At 44.0% G+C, this 24,512-nt stretch overlaps 1 protein-coding gene across 4 annotated transcripts in view; it reads left to right on the top strand.

Moving 5' to 3' along the window:
• Nucleotides 1-24,512, top strand: part of LOC117233182 (discoidin domain-containing receptor 2-like) — a 130,066-nt gene that overhangs the window by 65,877 nt on the left and 39,677 nt on the right. The window contains exon 4 of one of the 4 annotated variants that reach the window (XM_033493226.1): nt 14,044-14,109. The exons of 2 other annotated variants lie outside the window; for them this stretch is intronic. The gene's annotated coding sequence lies outside the window, so the exon portion shown is untranslated. Of the gene's footprint in view, nt 1-14,043; nt 14,110-14,143; nt 14,292-24,512 lie in introns of those variants that run through there. One more of the 4 variants, XM_033493230.1, reaches the window with a different exon arrangement.

The raw sequence follows: 24,512 nt of genomic DNA on the forward strand, positions 1-24,512 counted from the left end.
ACTTTGTTGGACGTATTCCTTTCCCCTAAACCTAATACCCTGCAGCAAAGTGTTTCTCTGTTAACGCTGAAATTCATGCGTGATTGATTTTTATTATTCGACGGAGGAAGAAATATACGCATTTTTCCCTGGAGCGATGGTAACATTCTGTTCCACAGGGAGGAAGGAAGAACGAGACGAGGAAGCAACGGATCGGATTATTCTCGTCTCGTGGGCTGGGAAACTAACGAAGGACTTTTAAGACGTCAGTTTCCAAGTCTGGTAGCCTGTCGGAGAAGAAGAGTCGAGTATCGGTTCGACGATTCTCCGGATCGAAACTCTCTGCTTTCTTTTGCCTCCTTTCTTCGATAGGAAACGGCCTCGTGGATCGACCCTCTTCAGGGAGATTAGCCTTACTTAAACAACAGCGTCTCGCGTTGCTCCGATTCAGAGATTTTTCGAACAGCAAATATCCTTGACTTGAAATTAAGAAGCTTCTCTATTTTTCAACGAATCCTGATCCTAGGTAAACAATAAGACACTGTTTAAATTAAACGACAAAATATTCGATCGTAGTTTCGTTGGAATATGTCGATATATCATGAGAACCGTAGTGCAAACTTTCAACAACATAGACGTTTTTTCTGATCTATGAAATCGACGAGGATGGCGTGGAAAGCATTCGTGCAGAGCATTGTTTTACCGATTCCATCTACTACAATTTTTTTCTGCGTTCGCTTCATAAAACCGAGTTTGCTTTAGGTGTTTTATAAACTGACTGCAAATTTTTGTACAATTTAACATTGCTGCGAACAGAACTAAAAACGTGGAATCTACATAGAAATTTGTTTCATTCATTGAAAATGATAAAGGCTACTCCATTTTAGATTATTATAAATGCATATAAATACGAAGATTATTTATAAATCACTTTCAGAATTACTAAAACTCCTTCTGAATTGTATGTTATGTTAGTTTCTGTTCATTAACTTCAATTGAGAAACAGAATTATTAGTTTATAAACAATAAATATTCAGCAAATTGGAATTGAATTTCGAAGAGAAACGTTACGATTCCTCGCATGCAATCTATTTCACCCCTGACAATTTCGTGGACGATCTAACCGAACGATCTAATAAAAAAAATGGGGTTTTGTCGTATTAGCACTTCAGCTTCCTTTATGCTATAGGTAGGGTGTAGGGTTTCGTGGATCCCGATACTATTGTTCATCGAAATCGCAGTAACGTATTGACACCTCGAGTCATCACCCTAGTGACGATCGGTCCTGCTTGCCCAGTAATTCGAGACCCATCGTTCTCTACCCTCCATCGTGCTGCTGGAGCTCACGTTGCGTTCCGTTTCAAATGAACACGTGTCTGTACACGTTCAAATGCTACGGGAACGTGCGATCGAATATTGTTTCGCGTTCTCGTCGCATTGCCCCATTCGTATTCTACGTTAACCCGGACTGGGTATGAAAAGAATTCGTTCCACGAGTAAGACATCCGAATAGGAAGGGAGGGTAGAACGAAATTTATTTTATTATATTATATATCTTTTGTCATATTTATTAATTATTTTGTCAGTGGCAAGTATTATTTCGTTCGTATCTCTCGATGCTTGACACTAAAAATATTTTAATATTTTTTTACAACGTGTAATCGTAGGAATTTTCCGGTAACTAAATAAAAAACATGTAGTACATTGTAGCAAAGAAAGAGAGCATCTCGGTTTGTTGAATTTACTCCTTTTCTCTAAATCTAACACCTTGCGATAAAGTGTTTCTATTTCAATGCTGAAATATATAAAAATTTACTTATTCTGTAAGAGGATCTGAAACGTTTAGTACACAAAATTACGTTTAGTACTTAAAAATATCTTAATATCTTCTGATATACGATAGTAAAAGTGTGTCGATATATTTTATATATCGACATAAATAAATATTTGGTTCATCGCAAATGCTACTGTAGAACGGTCTCAAATTAGACGATCTATCCCATGAAGAGCCAAAAAAAAGCCCCAGCTGGAACGTCTGACTCATACCTACCGAAGCGTGAACGAGGCTGAATCACAGATGGAAAGAAAGTTTGAATCGTAGCCACCTCACACTTCGTTTCTAACCAGCTTCCCGTGTAGATCAGCCTTTTAACCTCAATTAACGCCTCGACTTTGCACGAGCCGTATAATCACGGCACAATGGGGAGCAGGCTTCCCACCTTTGTCTCGTTCGACAATTCGAACCTTCAGTTCGTTCGCGGGGGTGTTCTCGTTAACACGTAGAGAAACGGTAGCAAACGAGAAACGGTGTCTCTCACGGAACCACCGAGACGTTTCTCTACGTATATCTTTCTCGCGTGTCTCGTTCGAGGGACATCAAAGGAAGAACAAAAAAGAAAAAAAAGAAAGAGACGCGAACGTGTTCGAGTCGCGAGGGTTGCGCCGTGAACACGAGTTTTCCTATTTACGCGGTGACGCGAGCCAAAAATGCAATCGTTGGTGCGGCGCCACGCGATGCAATTACTGGGGGAATTCCAGGCACGCGGAGTTTGATACCGACCAGCCCGCACGCCGCAGATACGCCGTGCCTTTGCACGAAAACAACCCCTCTGTCCCTCGGTGGACGGACGTCCCCCGGTGGAAGGAGGCACGGCTGAAATTCCAGCCGGATACGAGCCCCCCAAAAAGCGTCTGTCTCCACGAAATGCTTCGATGTATACCTATCTGGCTCACCCTTTGCTCGGTTTTGTCGCTGGACACGGATCAATCGACCCACCGGACGATTCACAGAATCGTTTGTGGCAATACTCGCGTCAATGTTATCGATACACCTGTTCTTCGCCGAGACACGGGATACTGGCTGCTTCTGAGGTGATCTTCCTCGTGTGTGATCTTGTGAATGTTTCATAACATTCCCCTAATGGACAGTAAAATGTAAAGATTGTTACGTTCCAAGATTCTTAATGGTAAATTACAATTAAGTAATGCTCCCGAGTTACTCGTTGCGAATGAATATAATGTAAATGCCTAACATTTTCTAAATGATCAAAGAATTTTCTAACGTGGTTAATAAAGTACAAAAGTAACCTCGCTCGAGTAAAGTCACTCGTTTATATAAAAATCTTTTCTTATCACTTACTTTCCATCATTGAAGTGGGTGCTAGTGCATTTTAAAGAACACGCGTATTGTTTTAACGAACTTTAACGATAAATCTAGCAGAAAATATAGAACGAAACATTGTCAGGATATATATTCAATTTTATGAATCAGCAGCTCCTCTGTATAGAATGTACACTTTTAAACACAATTGGTCGAGAATTTGAAATAAATTGCAGATATGGTTGATTTCTTGGAGAAAGTAAAAGTTTCGTTGTTTCTAGTCAATATGGTGCGCAAGGTAGCTGATTTGACGTCTGAAACGGATGCTTCCGGCGGGTTGCGGTGAATAATTCATGGACAGGTAGAGAGAATGGCGTCCGATAAATAAATCGACGGGCTCCATTGGCTGTCGCCCGCGTTATTGTTACGCTATCGATCAATCATCCGAGGGAATTATCGTCGAACGATCGGTTTCGATTGACGTTTCTGTTCTCGGGAGAAGCGTACGCCGAGCGATCGTTCTTCTCCTCCTTGACGATCGTTCGTGTCCGGCTGACAGATTCAACGGAACGAAGAGTAACTAGGAGCAAGAGGAAACGGCGTTTAATACGTTTCGCGCGAATTCAGGAAATAACGGGACGTAATTGCGCACGGCCGAGCAGACTACTCTGGTACAAACTTCCAAGGGACGACGAACATAATAATGGCAAGTAAACGGTTTTCGAGTTCCATGGTCGCGTTTGCATTTAATGAAGACCCTGGGTAGAAGTAGGTATTCTCGGTTGGAGTGGCAACCGCGAAGAGCGGCGTAATATTTATTCCACGACAGCGGAAAAAAGGTCGATGTCGCCTAGTCACATTTCCACTTCTTTCTATCCTTCCTTCCCCGAGAGAATTTTTTTATCCCTTTCCCGTTTCCTTTTCTTTCCTTTTTTAATGTTTTCCACGGTGGGACGAAGAAATAGCGCGAACAGACGCAAAAATAATGTAACACGAGCATACCACCGCTAGCGTAATCCAAATGGGAAGTTAAAAGGTGGTTGTTCGCGTTCTTTTGGCTATCTTGTCTCGTGGCAGGGGTTGCGGCCACGTTTGAAATCCTCTTACTCGCAAGGCAGCAGAAAAAGTCGAGTTACTGTTATGGAAAGGAAAGAAACAGCGAGTAGGGGAGATGAAGCGGAAAAGACGTGGCAGGGGAAAAGAAAGAAACCGTGGCGAAATGTGCGGATGACGTCGAGCGGAGAAAGAAGGAACGTAATAAGAATACCAATCGCAATAAAGAAGGATTTGCATTTGATAAGCATCGTAAAAAAGCGCCGCGTAAGGTCATTACGTATACGCGTCCGCGAACTGCAACAGCCTACGCCTCCCTGTTCCAACCTTTCGAAATACCTCGTTTGCCGTAGCTCATCCCGTACACGGCGATCCCGGGTTTGGATCGAGTCGCGGGGTTGCCTTTGAAAGATGACTTCGGGACGTCGGTATATCGCTGACTACACTCGTTCGATTATCCAGGGCGTGGAGCTATCGAGAAAAAAAAAAAAGAAAAAGGAAGTGAAGGAGAAACGGAGACTTGTCGTAAAAATCCAATGCGATACGTTATCTTTTTAAGAAGCCTCTTGGAGATTGGAAACGAGAAAGTAGGCTGTATTGTATTTTTCTTTAATTCGTTGATTTACGGTGAAGATTTTGCAGGAGTATCAGAGATCGTGGTATGTAAATAGCGGAACGATTAAGATTTTTAAATTGTTACTTGGTTTTCAATATTTAATTACGATATTTGAAACTAACCTACAACAAACTAAATACAATGCCTGTTTGTATCGTCAGCTACATTTCATTGTAAAAGGTTTAATCATTCCTGACGGATAAATCAAAGAAAAATTTGTATTAAGAGATCAGTATCAAAGTGATAAATGGCTGAGCCATGTGATTCGTCTCTCAAAGGATTTTCAAGACAGCATGTTAGAACCTATCTGCTATTACTTGCTCTCTAATATTCTAATAAATCATAAGTAATATAAAAATGACAGAGAGTTGATGATTCCTTTCACAACTGAACCGAAAGAATCCCCAAAAAATTCCGTGAACCAGCTCGTCACAACAGCCCGCCAGAAGTATAAATCCATGGAACGGTTTCAACGGTAGCGTCCAAAGTCAACGATGCCGAATAAAAGCGTCACTTTTCGAAAGGATGGGAAGAGGGCTAGGGAAAACAGAACGCTAAAATGATGAAGGATCGGTCGGTGAAGATGTCATGGCAGGCAACAATCCCGACGCAAAACTGGAAAACGGGCACAATGGAGTCGGAGGACGATTCATTCGTGCAACCATAGTCCAGACAGACAGCTGGACGCCCCGCAGGGATGAAACAGGAAGCCATTGTCGCCCTCGATCCTCGAAACGTGGCAGCAGCCGCATGCTTTTTTTTCTTTCGTTCTTTTTTTTATACTTTCCGTACACGGACAACACACGCGAACGTATCTACGTGTGGGTACGCGAATGCACGCGCGTGTACGTGCATGCGTGCGTTTCGCTGCACGTCGGTTCCACGTCGCGTGCAAATGTTGCCTTTTGAGCGATGCCTCCGCGCACCGAAAAGTAATTACTCCGCACGCGACCGCGCATAGAATCGTTGCTGATATATGGCTGCGTGGCTAGCTGGAATAACATTGTCCCTGAATATATTCAGAGAGTTCGCGAAACGGCTACTCCGTACGACGTTATTAAAACCGGACGCGAGATTATTACGCGGCGCGTTAACACTCCGAAACGTGCTTCACGGACCACTCTGTGACCAGTATCTCTGATTCTCATAATTAACTCGGGTCCTCGATGAACCTTCACGAGAACCTTGATCGAGGAATCACTCCACGTGTCTCTCTGAGACGTATACAGAAAGTAGTTCTCGTCTCGCCTGTGGAGTCAAAAGCTACGTTGAATAGAGTTCGTTTGAATGGATGATTACCTATGAATTCTATAGGTAGCTATAGAGACATCTAATTCTCACCTCGACACGAAAATATCTAGAAGCTTCACGTGTATCGTCATCCATAACTCTGGCCAAAGAACCTCGGGCTATGACCGAATGACCATAATGGTTCAGCTGCTGCTTAACGCAAGAAAGGGAACGAGATGATCCTCTCTCTGTAGCAGGACGGCGTGAATGCAAACACGTCCGACGCTAAGCGTTAATTAGCGGCCTAATGAACAGCCAGTCGAAATAAAAGAGGAGCCATTTCGAAAGAGGAACAGAGATACGCAGCTTGGGTGTCAGAACCGGAAACCGGTGCTCGAGAGTGTATTCTCGCCTTTCACGGCCGCCGCTCGGAAAGGTCGTTGCAAAGAAGGGGGACAGTTGTTTTACCGTGTGGACCGGTAACGTGTTCGGGACACTCCTTTTTGCTAATAGCATGCACGCGACCATCCGGACCACACGTGCGCAATAATGGGCAGCGCGTGGGTGTGTGTCCCAACCAGTCGGTCGACAGACCGACCGTGGCCAAAGGGTCTGTGCTATCCAACTTTCTGCCATCGTTCCATCTGCTGCTTGTTACCCGCGGTTATTAATTAGCTAGTCCCGATGCATCGTTTTCGTTATGCGACGTCGCGTCACTGCAACACTGTATGTATACATTAGTGTCTGCTTAGTTACAACTCCAGACTTTGCCTTGCAGCCATCCGGAAGTGTGTTTTCTACGACCTTTCTCAGGCTCGATTTCAGCTTGTCAATGCATAGGCAATTAAAGTAAGAAGCTAGATCGAGTTCTTGTAAATTTCTCAATTTCAGCAGTGAAATTGATTTAAATTGATTATACAATTTTTCAAGAAACAAACGACTTATTTTCACGAGGTACTTTATCATATAAGAAAATCATATAAATACTTGTAAATTGCAAAGTGAAGTATCAGAACTTTTTAAGCGGATAGTGGTGTGAAAGGGAGGAAAAGTAATAATGTAGTGAAAAATACATATGAGGCGTTCAGGAGTCAGATTGATCGACTTCATAACTTAAAAAGTAGAAAAAATAATGAAGTTAGAAACAGCGTTGCTAAATCAATCTTACAATTTTCTATCATTTATTCCATCTTTCTTCAATGAATGTACTTATAGAATTAAGACATTTGTTTTTTAATAGCAGAATATTAACTTATGTAATGAAGTTACGAAATTAATACATATCTAGTTATATTTATCCATCGTACATGATCGACTTCTAAACTTCGACGAAGTCGTAATATACGCGTTAAAGTCGAGGAAGGGCGGCCCAAGGCGAGGAGAAGGTGTTGAGACACGGAACACCGTACCACGAGGCGGCGACAGCGCAATTAACTCTGAATCTCAGAGCGGAACGTTTCTCCGCCGGGGGTATCGTAAACGATCGTCTCTCGCGCGTTCTTTCTGCCGTGTGCCGTCCTCTCGTCGCGAGATAAAACGCGTCGGGCCTTGCTCGAGGGTGGTTCGAGAGCGATTGTTATTAGCCCGACGGTGCCGCCTCAAAGGGACTTCGCTTCCCTCGTGATCGCCCTTTTTTGGAATCCGTTTGCAACGACACGGTGCGATTGTTGGACGGTGTATAGCGAGACGCGACAGACGGTTCGCGTTTCACTCGAGCTCTCGTTGAACGCATCCGGGTGTATGTTCGTTTTCCAATTGCCCCTCCGTTTGTTCGGAAAGAATCGAGTAGTTTGTTAAATTCCATCGAAACATAGAATAGCTTCAGCGAAAAATCCCCTACTTCAATTCTTGCTACTACTATTGTACTTTCGTGAGTAGTCTTTTACGTCCGGAAGACGTCATTTGAAATAGCAGAAGGGCAAGAGAAATAGCAAGATGTTATATGAGACATCGATAAGACAGATGAGAGCACGAAACATTTAGAATGTTCATTGCGAGAGCACAAATATTATCTGGGTTTTGAAAAAGCGAATCCCCCGGTACTTTTCTATAATTGATACAGATTGTTGGAATAAGTAACTGTTTTAAATTCACAGAAGAATATCTGGTTTAGTTCACTTTTGCTCCCCTCGCATGACCTGATATGCAAACATACAATTTTCAGTCAACGCTTGTTTATTTTTATGATTGCATCATATCTATCAACAACACCGTGTCAGCCACCGCATTTCTTTCAAATGCCTTCTCCTAAGTAACGAATAATACATACCTCAACGACCATAAACTATTCCGTAGACCGTAGACGTCTCTATGTAACATTATGCCAGAAGATACCGAAAAACTTTTCTCGCTGAGGCCTCGTTCTAGCGAGATACCGGCAACTTCCGGCAACGAGCCTCCGGACAAACTTCCCGTGTCCAACTTTCCCTGGGAAGCAACTTCTTTGGCCACGATCGTAAACCGTGAAACCTGGAACCTGGCGTGTGAACACGGACTAAAATTACCGGTCGAAACGAGGCTGTGCGCAAGCTTTCGTGAAAGTTACACCGTTTAATTAAGGATCGATCGGTCGCGTCAAAGCGTGCTTGTTTTAGGGAATAATGGTCCCGCAAGAGGTACTCTGTTGTCGAGAGACGACGACTTTTCGTCTCCAGTTTGCACGGTTCGTCTCGTCGCGGGAGCCGGCAGTCAGCCCTCGGTGTTCTCTGGTCTCGAATCTCCTGGCGATGCTCGAGGCAGGCTGCAGAGGCAGACTTGCCCGCAGAAATGTAAATACCGGTCGGCCAATCAGTCTGATTGGTCCCATTCGCTCGAATGCTCGTCATTCACCGGCGCATATAGCGAGCCGTAAGGCACGGTTGCCGTTATATGCTCCTGGATCGGGCCATTGTTCGTGCAGATATGTGTGCATTCAGTATGCGCGCACACACGCCTGTACGTGTACCTTCATGTTACGTACGGTAACAGGTATGCGATAGGTACATAGCCATCGACCGAAACGCGTATCGCTTTTGATATTGCGGATCCGAAAATGTTACTAAGTTCGTTTGCAACCGGCGTAGTTTTCTTCTCCTCTCTGCGGTGAGAACAGTGGCAAAATTTAGTCGCTGGTAATTGAATCTGATATAGCGTGCGCAATGACATTTCTCTTTTCTGAACTTCATTCGGCGTGTTTAGATATTATCGAACGAGTAATAGATTAATTAAATTAATCGGGATTAATATAGACTTTGTTTAGAAATCGGTCCTACTTGAAAAGGGGAAAAAGATATTGGACCGTGCCAGATGGAAATATTAATTAAAATCTCGGTGGAGTTTCCAGTAGAAACCCATTGCGAATGGTGTAAAATTTGTTTCATTTCCAAATTGAATTTATTCCATGGAGTCAATGGAACGTAGTATCTCTGTTGAATTACAGGAACATAAAAATACGTATGTACTACCACTTGATTCGACTTTCCTTTTATATTTTACATAAGTGTAGAATTTTCTACAGTATATGACAAGAAAGGAGCGCGTACAAGAGCATGTGTACATATGCTCGACTTCCTTTCACGATAAAGCAGGAGCGAGGTGTTGCGAGAGCTGGCAGAGAAATCGATTCATTTCGCAGTCGGCCGTTTTCTGCGCACTCAGGAAGTTCGCTAAGCCGGCCCCGTGTATGCGGCAACGTCCGTTCAATTTGTACGGTCGTTAGACGGCATGGACGAGGATCGTTCGGTCTACGTGGAAACGCGCCGACGCGACGCGACGATTCCTCGTGCTGATCCCCAGTGACGGGAATCGTTGCGTGTCGTTGGCTCATTGTTATGGCAATGAGCGTTCCCGCCGGTATCTTCCAATTTTAGACCGGCCCCTGCAAATTGTCTTCCTAATCGCAACGTGCGTTTTATTCGCTCGATTACCTGGAAACGTTATTTACCAAATCGTTCGCGTATCATCGCGATGAAACTTAGCCTCTGAGCCTTCCACCTAGACGAAACCCCTTAAACCCATCATCCCTTTCTAAAAACAAATAGAATCGAATTGAATTCGAGTTCGTTTCACAATTACGCGTGTCTTTCTACTATTTATCCTTCTTTTCTCTGTCTCTTTTTCCCCTATGCCCTGTTTGTATATAAAAATCTTGAGTCACGAAAGACGCATCCTAGCGTTTGTTTCTCTTACTTATTCCTTCCTCTTTACATTTTCTTTCCTTCCTTTTGTGTACACAAAAATCCACGAGCCAAGGAAGAGCCAGTGGCGAAGGATCACTAGTCGCGACAGCGTCGCCCATTCCCGGAGATAACGCATTCTTTCGCGAGCTTGTTTACAAGAAAGTCCAAATCCGGTGGAAATTCAAGGAAGAGGAAGAAACAGAGAGGCCCGCTCGAGAAGATGAAACGCCTTGTTCTCTTTTCCTAAGTACTCGGTCTCCTCTGTCGCAACCCTTTCTCGCTACGATCCACGTCACGTGTCCTTTTGCTTCTATCCTCGGATGGTACGGAGACGGAAGTGCGAGAAAGGAAAGACCAACGCGCGTGCAACGAGTAAAAACCTCCTCTCCTGGTTTACTCGCTTTACGCTCCTAATCTGGTTTGACTTGTTTACCGGACTTCGATAAAGGAGCAACGTTATTCGCGAGTGGCCAAGAGTCGCGCGACCGTGTCTACCCGCCTCGAATCTCGAAATTTATTATCTCGGTAAGTATAACCATGAAGGGAGAATCTGGGAAAAAGTCAGACCGCGAAAGTGGCAAAGCGAAGGATAGAAAAAGAGGAAATCACGACAGTCGTGATAACATTGGTAGCCACGGTTGATGGTTTATCGGAAAGTCTCGGCTCTAGCAGCCGGTGTTTTTACGACCGCACCATGGTATTGGTTATAAACTGGCTGGTTGTCCTAAAACTGTTTGTCCCGTGGCGTTATGGTCGCCGTTTCAAGGAAATTTCAGATGTCCTGAGAACCGTATATTCTCTGTCAGGTTATCGAACTTTTCGTAAGTTTCGATACCTTACGCGCTGTCGTTTCTTCCGGGGGTTGGAATTGCGAACTTGTCCCGCCAACGAAATTCCTTCAGTTACACGTAGACCGGTATTGCTTGCTGGTTACGCTTTTTATGTCGTTTGTCATATTTTCCACGTACTATTCTACTCGGTATCTTTATACAACAAAGAGACACGAAACAAAACTTCTATAAATTCCAAAGTTTAGTACGGAAACCCGACTTAGGTAGATACATATATTTACCATGGAAATGCTAGAACTTAGATTTCTGAAACTTAACATTTTAAATTACGTTTTAGACGGTTGTGCGTTTTAAAAGTGAAGAAAGGAGAAGAGTCGTTCTGTTTCGTAATCCCGTGGCCCGGCCGCCACGAAATAACGACCCACTCGTCACGTTCGCCAGACAACGAACTATCCGTCACAGGACACCACGTAGTCCGTATGCGCGGTTACGTGGTGCACGATGACTACTACGACGACTACTACGACGACTACTACGACGACTACTACGACGACCACAACGACAATGGCAACGGGGAACAGATGCCGGCGGTTTTAGCATCGCCGCTGTGTGTCACAGGATTCGCTTTAACGAGGTTGCTCGAGGGGGTTCATTGAGACGCCGGCTGGTTTGGTAACCATGTGACTTATCCTCTCCCACCCCCGCCACCGGTGTCGCGTTCATTTTCTCCGTTCGTTTTATTATTCGCCTCTTACTCCCTTCTGTTCCTCCATTCTCTCGTCGCGTTCGCCGTTACCATCGTCTAACCTTTATTTTCTTCTTCCCCGAATTCTCGGCATTATTCAACGGGCGCACGTCTCTCATTGAGGATGCACGCACGTACCGACTACCTGCGACGACGACGACGACAACGAAGACGAGCACGGAGACGACGACGAGCGGCAGAAAACGACGTCCCCATAGTCGCTCGAAATCCGCGATAAAAACGTCTCGCCTTGTGCAGCCGGTTCTACGCAGAGTCGGGTGCTGGCTTCGACTCTCCCTCGAAACGGTTCGAATATCTGCATCGCAATGAGCTTCGCTCGATCCTTCCTTTTCTTTCTTCGTTCGCCCCTTTTTTTTTTATTCCTTTCTAGTTTCTTCCCGGCCGACATTGCCATTTTACCGTTTTTTGCTCCTCCGCCAGTATCCGAACGATCTTGAGATATAAAAGATCGGCGGATCGACGTAAATTCGTTTCGTTTTAACGCGTGTTTCACGAGTTTTCGCGTTCAAATTTTATTAACCCGCCGCGTTCCTCGACTCCCTGGCGGTGGGTGAAAATGAAATTTGTATCTTTTATTAGTGGGTTCGCGGCCTCGGAGCTCGTTAAACGTCACCGGCGTTATTATAAATTTTATAGACGCGGTTCGCGGCCCGCACGCTTCGCGATATCCACTCGTCGACGTTGAATCCCGATTACACTAGCGGCGTCACTAATTGCACGTATCACATTATAAACTTTAATCACTTTAATTACTTATCGCATGTAATTAAGCATTTATTGCTGTTGCTCCTCGCGTCGGTCGTTCGATGATTTCGGCTCGCTGATGCGCTCGACCTCTTCCGCCCACCGTCCCCTGTTTCCTCTCCGCCGCCGCTAGGGAACCCCCTAATGAAAGTTTGAATCGCAATTTTACCAAATTAAAGCCAGACTAATTGTCAACGTTATTTCGAGGCGCAGGCTATCGCTATTTTAATTATTCTTGGCACCGCGATACGTTCCGCGATCCAATCTAAACGTTCATTAGCCAATTCGAGCGGTGAACGTGGTCACCCCTTTTATTTATTTTTTATTTATCGAGCCCGTACCAGCTGACGTTCGAATATAGGAAAAACCATGCTCCATTGTACTATAAAAATAAATCTGTTCGTAATTATAATTCTGTAAATCCATAATTCTCATCATCGATCATGTCCCTAATTGTCACGTGGTAAAATCACTATTAAGTTTCGTATGAAAACTTTATACTACAAGTTGATTACCAAAACGCTTTCGTGCAACGTATTGCACCAATATATTTCGATATAAACTTTCGAGCACGAAGAATCGTAAGGATGTTAACGACAGGATGTCGCGTCGTAGGAATTTTTTTATTTCCGACATTAGGCATCGTTGGACGTTGTGAGTAGTAGGCTCGAGCACATCAACGCGAAACGCAACGGCGGCCCAGAAATAAAGTCACGCACGAATTTGCCAGCCATTTTGAAGGCTTAACGATCGAGCCAGGCCAAACGGTCGCACGCGTCTCGCCATTCTTCACCACCCCGTGACCGTTTCTTACGGGGTGGCACGGTGTAACGAGTTCGAGCCCTCCGTGCTGCTTTTCTCATTAAAACGCCGGAGAACGTCTTATTATACGTCGTGTTATTGTCATTATTGTCGCGTGGAATGCTTGACGTCGCGACACCATGGTGCGAGATAGATATCGGTAATAGCGACGTTCTGTTAGTAAATCTCGTTCGTTGCGCGACGTCGATCAATGTCGAAAATCGAGAAACGTCGGATAGGAATTTCACTGGCACCGGGTAAAATAGATTACCGAAGATACAATTGCTATGTCTGATATTAGAGGAAATGTCATTCAATCTGAGTCAGGTGCTATACTTTGGGATATTTCCTGTAAAATGTCCATAATTTACAGTCGGAAGCTTCAGTTTTGATAATTGTGAAAATTACATTATTTTAATAAATAGTAGATTGTCTTTCTTATATCTATTTGAAGATGTTACATCGAGTAATCACAGAATACAATTTGCAATTATTGGAGGCGTCAATTTGAATAAGACATATACACAATTAAAATTGAGCAACATCATTCTCTGAAATTTGTGAATTTTGGTACTAGAATATATAACAAGTATTTAATTGCACGGAAATCGTATAATTAACCTGGATACAATCGATCGATTTGATTTCTGAGAGACTCAAGCGTGAAGTGCTTTCGGCCGTAGATTTTTCAATATTCGAATAATTAAATTATTCGGTAAATTAGCGATTATTTTTTTTCGTACGTAAAATCAGATCTACATTAAGCAATCAAAAGCTAATTACGAAATTTGCCTTTTCTGTTACAGGTGAGCGCATCAATTTTGGCCATTAAGCCCTATAGAGAGTGAGACGTTAACGCGATAGCCGAAACGGTGAGTCCCGCGCTCGCGGCTTATTAAATCCTGTTAGCGTCAGTATCCGGCTTCATCCTAGGCGCTTTTCAACGCATTTTGCGAAATAATACGGAAATTCGACGAGGATCGCGAGAGAGGCCACGCAGACTGGGATCAAATGAAACGGCGCTTAACGCATTTAGCCGAGGAACAAAGGCTCGGTAATTTCGAAATGAAGCTCGGTCTCGTGTTTCTGCCTTCTCTTCTCCTCCCTATCATTCATTTTTCTCTTTCTTTTTCCTTTTTTTTTACATCTCTCCACACTCGACGTATACAATTGCGTCGTGTTTGATCGCAGAAGGGAAAGACGTAGAAGAGTGAATCCTAGTAGAAAACTGCTCCAGTCTCGGCGCGTCCTACCTCTCTCCCGAGAAGGATCCCTCTTTTCCTACGAAGTAAACTGTTTTCTTAGGCACTCGGAGCTCTTCAAAAATTCCTAAATATTTACTCGAGCGAAGGACCCCCAGACGGACGACACTTAAACGGTATTCCACGGGCACGGTACACGAAGATGGGCTTAAGCTCGCTGAAGGACGGATTAGAGCCACTCGTGCGCATCTCCCTTTCTCTTCTACTCTTTTTCTTTCTTCCTTTCTTTCTTCCTACTGCTCCTTCCCTTCGATGGATGGATCATTCTTTTTCTCCTTTATTTCTTTCCTCTTCTTTTTCTCGAACTTCCGCTTCTCTGACTCACTTGCACCGCGTATTTGCACTAAGGGAGAATGATCGTTCTTTGAATCGGCGGTCCACATTCCGGCTTTCTCGATCCTATCCACGAGGAAACGATCGAACGCGACAAATCGTCCGTAAAAATCGGGCATTTTTCTACGTGTACGGAACTATAGAACGAAAAATAGAACGAAGCTTTCGAGACCGACAATTACAGCGACAGAGATCCGTTGGTAGTTCCTTCGCCAAGCGACATATCGAATTACCAGCCCTTGTCCTCCTTCGCGAAACCCAAATCTTCTCGACCCTGTTCTCTTCGAGGTCAAAGTAATTGTTACACCGCGGCGTGCTTATCCACGATCACGAAAGTAAATACGTTCCATGCGCCATATTTCTCTGCAACATGAAATTACGCTCTAATTACCAGTTGGTCGGTTTTGTGAACGACGAATAAGTTGGAAGTCATAATCATCGTGATGGAAGAATTCACGAAACGTTCGGACATGAAATCAGAGCGGTACAGAGTCACGCGATTTGATGAGAAAATATATTCTGAACCTGCCATTTCCTTCTCGTATCTTCTACTTTATCGTTTGCTTATTCCTTGCTTGGTAGAGACTGGGTCATTGCTGTCACGAATGTTCCATTCTATAACAATGAAAAATTCGCTTAAAATGTAAGCTTGCTTATATAGTTCAAGATCGTATAAGAAGATTTAATAGAATACAATCTAGAATTTAAAAAGTGAAGGACTCAATAGAATGTAGTCTAGAACGTCAAAAGATTTATCAAGATATGTTCTATTATAATAAAGTACAGCCTACAGCCGTAAAGTTAATTCAGAAAACAATAAAACCGTAGAAATATCTCTGTATGTATCAAAAGCGGACTCAGCTTCCGCCGTCCGAGGGTTAAAACTCCGCTATCTTTACGCTATCCTCGGTATAAGGAAAAGAAAGATCCTCCGATAGTTAGACGACGGGAAGCTCGATATCGGGATCCGACTCCTCAGTTTCTGACGACTTTCTTTTTTCTCAGCCGGTTACAAGGCTCGCGTCGATGCAAAAGCATTCCCTTGTTCGAAGTTCCCGCGCCTCCATCCACCGTTTCCCTAACGTCGGATCCGCGATTTCCGTCTGAGAGCTTCGAAAACTTTCGGCGGCGGTCGGAATACCGGGTTGCATTAAACATGAATAAACGATTTATGAGGACGAAATGGCTGCAGGGGGGGCTGCGCTCGAAGGAGGTGGTATCCGAATAAAAGCAGGTCGACTGGAATAGGCGTCGACTTTTTTTCCATCGTTCGTATACGTGCACGCGATCGCGATCCAGTCTCGCGTTGTTGCACGATAATTAATCGCCGCTGTGGAACACACGTACGAACCAGTTTGAAGTTATCTTCTTTGTCATCGCAACGGGTAATAATTCCTGGACAATAGATACGTGTTCGTCGATCGTCGATGCGTTTGACGCGATAACGTGTACAAGGACTTCAATTTTTCCAGCTTTACAGCTTCTTTTTTAACGTAAGCTGTATTTATATTTATATACTGGCTAGTTGGTTTTGTTTTTATATGTCGGTTTTTATCCGAGTTTATTCAATTTTATCAACTTTAAAGAACGATGGAAGTTTTGTGTAACAATTGCGATGGAAGTTAAATGGATATTTGAAATAGGGAAACGCAAATGGCGGAGAATCTTCAGCCACTGTTCGTCGATCGCTTCTTTAAACTTGACTGGAAAATCTAGTAATTTCTAGACTTGATTCAGCCAATGAGAGCGTGCAACGAGTGATGGAAGAGCAGGAATATTTGCTTAGCACTCGCGATATCTCTCCAACTACGTACTCACGTACATATATCATTACCAGACTGCAAATGTCTACTTACTTATCAGAAGTGTAAATTACAAAGATTGACAAGAATACGTACAAACATATAAAGAATAAGACGTACTTTCTAATTATATCTCACTTTTTATTAGAATTTATAATATTTATTGTACGAACTGTTCAGAAAAACAGTGCTTAATTAATATATCACTCTTTGTTAATCAACACATCTTATAACGAAATCATTAAAAATAGAAACCGTTGGACAACAATTATTACATCTTATACGTGTAATTATTTTATTTATCAGAGGTTCAAAGAACTCAAAGAAACATCGCGCAGTGCGTTCCTATAATATCGTTATTAAAATACGAAACTTTCCAGTTACCTGATAATACGCCGTTTCTTCAATTATATCGAGCAGAGAAAGATCGCGGAGTTCCGCCGAAGTTCGTACGGATAATTCTCCCAATGTCGTTCCATCCCATCCTGAAACAGATACTCGAGCCGGTTAGCTATGTCTTCCAGAGCGGAACGTGAGTTTTCGAACAGAGATTACGTCGGGATGCATTATCGATGAGAAAACAGATAACGAGCGAATAATTCGTTTTCGCGACGTCTCTATCACGGATCGGGATCAGAGCTCCTGTGGCATCGTTTCACGAGTTCGGAAAGTTTGCTTTGCCACGCGGTTCGCCTCGAGCTAATTTGCGACCGTCAGCTGCGTATTTCTGCGACTATTCTGAGTTTCTTGTGGCGTTCACCCACTAGTCACGCGGAGTGTTGCTCGCGGAGTAGGCGGAGTATCTTTAAAAACGAACACTGTGAAACAATATTTCTCTTTTCGCCTTGTGAGTGATTTTCGTTGCAAGATCATTTTTTAGGGCCTTTGAGGCGGCAAACTGTGTTGAAAAGTCGCGTCCCGGACCAAAGAAACTCGCCGTCATCGTCGGTATAGTGGTAGTGATCGTCGCGATGGAAGGTTGTCTTGAGTGTTTATTGCGCGGGGTGAAAGTTCGACGTTGGTCGGAAATGTCCGCGTCGTGCAATCTAATTATCGCGTTCGCGGGTGCCAGTAACGACTGGTCGTAAATCCGCGTGTCGTTCGAAATAAAAACAGGTCGTCGACAACAGAGCACGAAGAATCGAGTGGCTATCCGTGACACGTCTGTCAGCGTGTCTTACGAAACAAAATGCAAAAACCATTCTTGGAGGTGGTCAGTCGTTAATTCGTTTCGCGAAGAGATCTTTTATTACGCTGTAACTCTTGGTTGTCTAGAAAGATGCGTCGTACGTCTGACATGTTGTTTCTTCTTTCTCCTACGGTGAAAACACGCATGTCGTTGCCTCGATCCGAGGAATCGTCGTCAGGTAACGTTAATTGGTCAGCAGATTTAATTAGCCCGTAAAAAGAGCAATCTCGTTCTTCCTCCGTCTCGAGTCGTTGATTAACTGAGCAGGGAGGAGCCTGTTAATCGATAATTAATTTGCGTCGAAGGCTAATGCTCCGCACCGTTCTCCCCCGAGGAGATAAGCAGCGAAATAAAACGAAGTTTTAGCCAGGTTGGAACGTCACTTGGACGTCGCCTTGTCAGCAATACGCGTTGTTCTCGATATCCATTCCCAATGGAGCGTCGAGCTTCATCCAATTGTCAGGGATCTCCATTTCGTCTGGACCGCTCGCTGTTCGACTGCGGATTTCTCGGCCAATCGAGTTCTCGTTAATGCCTCGACCGACCAGTCACTGAAATCTGAATGGCAAGGTGGCAAAGGGAGTCCTGTTCTCGGGGATATCCATGGCTCATATTTTATGCGCGGGAAGTAATTAAAAGAACGGCAGAGATTGGTGATCCAGATAGGTATTCAGTTGAAGAGAGTTTCACGAATTGATCATGCGATTCCAATTTACTTTTGCCCATTGGAGACTGAGAATACCGATATTCTATTCGCGACTACTTTCCCGACATTGAGGATTTTACTTTGATAGAAGTAAACCGTGCCGCAATTTACTAAGTGTACACATAGTCAGAGACAGAGAGATAGACAGAGAGATAGAGAGGCTGGTGCTTCGAATTTCCGGCAAAGTACGCATCCTCGACAACAAGTCACTCGAGCTGGCTCAGCATCAATCACGTGCTCCAGCGTGCGCCATTCGAGGAAACGACATAGGCAATCTACGTGAAAAGGCAGGAAAGAGAAGTGCACTCGAGAAATATCGACACGCATTCAACGTGGGTGGTTATCGTTCGCTACCTCGTGTTCAAACACCAAAACGAAACAAGTGAAAAGTAGAAATACGAAATCGTCGATAATAACAGAGACAAGAAGCAGACAAAAGAAAGTTGATGGAAGGACGAAACTATAGACGAGCCTTCCACTAACGTAGCTAAGAAAGAACAACGAAGGTAGGGAAGAAAGGGAGGAGACCCCGAAGCGAAAGACAGAAGAAACAGAAGAAGACGGCGAAAGACGTGGATGGTGAGCGACGTTTCACTTGTTCCGAACATAAACTAGAACGGCAGACGTGTCGGTATGAAAATTTCAATCGGCTCTGCTAAAGTGTCGGCGTAGCGACTGTCGAGGAGGTGACGTCGCCGAAGCTGCAGCAGGGTGGTGATGTAGAAATTCAGGTGGAAGATCCAAAGGGGGAAACGTGGAGGAGGTAAAGAAGGGTAAAGTGGCTCTGGGCCGCGTATAGGTGCGCCCACCTTTATCTCTCTCTTCCTCTCTCTCTCTTTCTCGTTACCACTTCGAATAACGCGAACGTTCCATCGTCTCCCTTCGTGGTATTCTCCTCTTCTATCGTGCGAGGCCTTAGCCCCCGGCGAACTGCATAATTCATGGCCCTGCTACACCAACCGCCTCCCTAACGGACCCTCTTCTCGAGGGTCGACGTCAGCCAACCCTTCTCCTCCTAGGTACTGCCACCTTCTCCCTTCCTCGCGATCTCCTGCGCTCTTCCACCTGGCTTTCCAGGGTCAAACTTGGTCGGTCGCGTTATTGTACGTCACACTGCGTGCGCGTCGACTCTCGAGGAGCAAGGTAAAGCTTGCACGCGTCCGGATACAAGGACACGTTAGTTAAACGAGAAAGGGGGAAAGGAGAGGGTACGGTATGCCCGGATAAAGTTGGCCCAAAGCGTTCTACGTGCATCGTAAGCATCGCGCCGGCGACGCGCAGAATGTAGGCGAATATTTCGGCTGAGTTATGAACGGCACCCCCCGTCGAGGTAGCGGCGACCTAACGAGAGGAACGCCACGGGCGCTTCGACCGCTCTCGATCCTCCTTGAATACCTTCCCTGACAGCGAACAAGATTCGAACGCCGGAGTAATGGATTTTTACGAGTCCAGACTGAACGTCTATACACGAACAGGGGAGGAACGCGTCTATGCGAGCCATTGTAACGCGATCGTGTCACTTTTTATTCGGCATTGTGCTCCTTTGGACTGTATTTTAAGTTGTCCGATGTGGTAGGCTGTGGGGTGACTGTTTAGAGGAGATGGATTCCGCGAGTAAGGCCGAGTCGAACATGCTGATTTACGTTCGACGAGATACATGTTTCTTAAAGTGCCTTTGGCGAGGATATATTGCTAGACATTATCGAAACATGTATGAATGCTTATGTACGTATACGCTGCTTGAAACAATTAAAGGGTCATTTTCTCTGTCATGTTGATTTTATTAAAATCAGTGTATGAACCTTGTAAAACTTCTTCGCTTGTCAGTTCCTTTGGTTAGCGCAAGAGAATCGTTCGTGGTAGCGGCACTCTAAATGCTTGAGCAACGTACGACACGTAAGAGAACATATAAATCACGCAACATATTATTACAACATTTTACGTTATCATCGACTTGTCTGGCTTAATAAGATAATAATATAATAAACCACACTTTTCTGTCGAACCACGTATACAATTAATATAATGTCCCTGCCCCTCGATGATTTTACATCGCAATACATCAACAAGAAACTACTAAATCAACGAAAAAAAGAGAAGAAAAGACGGAAAAATCAAAGCAGGAAGACGTTCTACGCTAAACGAACCAACGATCGTTCGCCCCATAGAAACCAGCTTCAATCTGATTTAGATACCTGGGGAATGTCGTTAAATCCACAGCACAGTCTCGGCCTGTCGCCGTCGCCCGTGGCTATGTCGCGCTCAGGGTGCGAGTTGTTTCAGCTTTCGCGAGATCGTGTACGCGCCGATAGAAGACAAAGTGTTCACCCGGAGCTACGAAACCGCTGGAAATTAATACGAAACCGGCTGTAAAGCGTTCGCGGGGAGAAACGCGTGATGCGTAGAGCCAACGAAGACGAGTGGAACAAGATGCAGATATCCCGGAGGCTTGGGCCGTTTACTCTCGTCCTACCGGCAAGAGCGTACCGGTTTCTCGCGTTGAATAAATGGGAGATGCACTGCCATCTTGGGCTCCCATCGCTCGCGTTCGAAGATAAACATCAGCGCCAGCAGCGTCCGCGCGAACAGCACACGGTAGTCGAACAGAACCCTCGTAATTAGCCATGCTTCGAGCGCTCCTCTCTTTTTCGCGCGTTCCGCGACGCCGATGCGCCCGAGAATGTCCGATCACGACCATTTGCAAAGTGTCCAGCAACCGATCAAAGCGCTCTGCCGTGCCGAGCCGCACGCTCGCGGAAGAAATTTCTCCCTGATGGATGGCCGAACCCCTGGGTGAATCGCTTCTTTGAATTTCCGCTGATGAAGATTTTTACTAGGAGGAGGTATAAGAGGATTATTGTGAGGGGTATCAAAGCTCGATTCACATTCCATAGTTCGTGGTATTATTTTATGGTGCAAATTAGAAGCTGGCTGCGGGTTACAAGCGCTAAAATGCTTTGGTGGTGGTTTTTGATTGACAGAGTTCTGATTATACGACATATTAGTCTGAAGTCTAAAAGTAGATTCAAAGTGTGAAGTTAAGCGAACCTAAGGAATGTTCGAGGGACTACGAATAAATATTTTAAAATATACTTTTTATTTGTTTTAATTTTGGCATTACGAAGCAAATGGTGTCTTGGTATTTTTTGTATTTCGGTCTAAATGTGATCCTTGCCGTCTCTCTTTGTACTATATTTATTAAGTAATTTGTGACGTAGTGTTACACGTTTCAACACGTAGAATTCCCTTATATAAATTATTCGCAGGATCACGTTAATCTTTTACCATAAAATGAAATTTACAGTCTAATTTCATTTAAAGGGATTCACTTTCATAGCACATAAAAAAAGGAGCAAATATACCAAGTCATTGGTTGTCAAAGCTACGACGTCTTTCAATTTCATTTTTTTATGACACTCGTGATTGATAGTATTAAGGATAACTCGGACCCCTGTTACATCGGTTTAACAACGGTTACGGCCGTTATCTCGAAAAGGAAAATCGCCGGATGCCAGGAGACAGGAGGCTCGTGTAAATTTTATAGATCCTGCTCGAAGCAAACGGCATACGTCCGGGGACGCACGATGTTGCTTCTGATTTCGCGGAAAGGCCGGCTGTAAAACCTGTTTGTACGTCTCTTCGAGGAGACATCCTCCGACGTAGGTACACCGGGGAGAGAGCACGTTGCATTTCCGGCAAGATACTGTAAAGCGTAAGTGACTCGGTTGACCGCCGCCGGTACTCCGTGGAAATGCTATTTGCGTCCTAGGGAAATCCAGCCGACGTCCATTTCGCTTTATCTCGTGCTTTCTGTCTCGCTCCCCTTGCTTCAATTTGAATCTTGACGACGTCGTCAAAGTGGCCCTTCTCTTAAGAGGAATTTGAAACCGTACAGAATTGTACAAATGAAATTAACAGATTGAATTCCTCTGTCTGATGTGTACAAACGAATTGCGATACTTGAATGGAATAATAAACAAGTTAGTATATAGAAATACCGAATCGGGCAATCTTATAAGGAATCTTTTAAATTTTTTAACCGGGCAAAACGAATTAACTCGTCGTTTAACTCGCCGATTCTCTTGGACATTGTACCGTGTCGTTTCTATCAACATTAAGAATAAATTACATCGTATTTATATTTGCGGCGGCTGAAATTTCGCAAGTAAAACTGCGATGCTTATTTTTGTATTTCTTTTAGCAATATTCTTACGTTTCACTGAAAGTATCGTCGGTCCGCTCCGAGTCTCTACTCGATTGGGTACTTTTATGAAATTTATGCAAAATTTGACATTTTAAAGCTCCTAATTCGTTTATAAACTTGTTGGATAACCACCAAATTTCACTCTCTACCTACAAGTTAGATATCAACAAAGTTCCAGTAAAATGAACGTAAATATATACACTAGGTAGAAAGTTTTTTAAAGAAAATTAAGAATACAAGTAAGAATTCTACTCAAAAAACCTATATCGAATTTAACACCAAACTTTCCTAATGCTTTGCTTATATACTACTTGTCTAAATGACACACCCCTCCTGCTACTTTATTCTCTACGATCGCTTCGCGTTAGAAGGGTGTAATAGAGGTTCGGATCGAGAAGCCTAGAATTAGTCGCAGGGATTTGCAGGAGTATGAGAAGAGAAGAAAAGAGGTTTCGCGGAGCTGCACACGTGTTTCCACCTTCCGCAGCGTTCTACTATTAAAGCGGTGGCGCGCGGACCCACCCGCGTCGCGATTTCTCTTTCTTTCTCTTTCTCTCGCCGGCGTCGACGTCGTCGTCACGAGAGGGTCTACGAAAATAAGTCGCGTCGCGCCCCGGCAATTACGCGAGGACGACTTCGTCGACTTTTAATTTGCCTGGCCACTCACTCCTATCCATTTCTCTCCCCCTTTCTCTTTCAACCGGCGAAACGCGCAGATTCGCGAGCGCAAAAGTTGGCTTTCCGCGAATTCGCGCGCAAATTTACGCGACATGAAAACGACTGTGCCTTTGAACGGCACGCGCGACCACTTCCTTCCAGCGGCCTCGTAAATCCCCTAGGGGCGGAAAGCGTGCGTGTTTTTCCGCCACGGAAACCGTTGCCGCGAGTTTTCTCGAGCGAACTCGAGGATCTCGTTTTCGCCAGCCGCCACTTAACGATCCGCCAGCCATTAGTCGCGCGAGAACCTGCCGCCGGAATAATACGTTAATTCTAGCGTGCTTCTTCGAATAGGGGTGGAGCCACGTTCATTTGGCTCATTGGGTAGATAGGTATTAAAAGTTGACGTTTTGGTCCTTTTGTAAGTCGGAGAATTATTGCAGGGATTTGAATATGTAACAGCGCGCTGTTTCTTGGAATTTTTTGATTCGATCCACTGGTAAAGATACATATAATTTTTTTAATGGTTTACATTTTACATTTATGGAACAAGTAATACTAAATGTATTATAGAATGTTTGATATAAAGTGTTTAGTTTATCGAAAGACAAAATATAACGAAATGGAAAATATCCGATGATACTACGGATATACTATATAAAATATAACTTATTATTATAATACTAAGGAATATGATAATAAAATTATAGGATATTAAAAAGCATGTAATGTATGTAGATAATTTTCAATAGATTAAGTTCGATTAGATTAAAACGTTATTTGATCGCGTAATTCAATAATTGATCGCACTAGAATTCCCTATAAAGTTGATAGCAACGGCAATGGTTACTTTACCCTCGCTTTACCCAATCAAGGTTTTACCTGGTCGAATACCGAGACTCATTCTCTAACTATTGCAGTTAATGAGACATATCGGGGAAAATAAAAGTTTCGCGAACTTGTAGGGGTAGTTTTACTCCGCTACAATGAACGTACGGTCCCCGGGTATCGAGGAAGTTTCATCGAAATCGGAATTATCGAATGGAGAAACGCCTGTATATTGTTGTATCTCTTTTTCTTCCTCGAGCAACGAGGGTAGAAAGTCGAACGCGATCGCGGAGG

Source organism: Bombus vosnesenskii, unplaced genomic scaffold, assembly GCF_011952255.1.
Source record: "Bombus vosnesenskii isolate JDL3184/JDL3185 unplaced genomic scaffold, Bvos_JDL3184-5_v1.1 scf7180000013295, whole genome shotgun sequence".
NCBI classification, from domain to species: Eukaryota; Metazoa; Arthropoda; class Insecta; order Hymenoptera; family Apidae; genus Bombus; species Bombus vosnesenskii.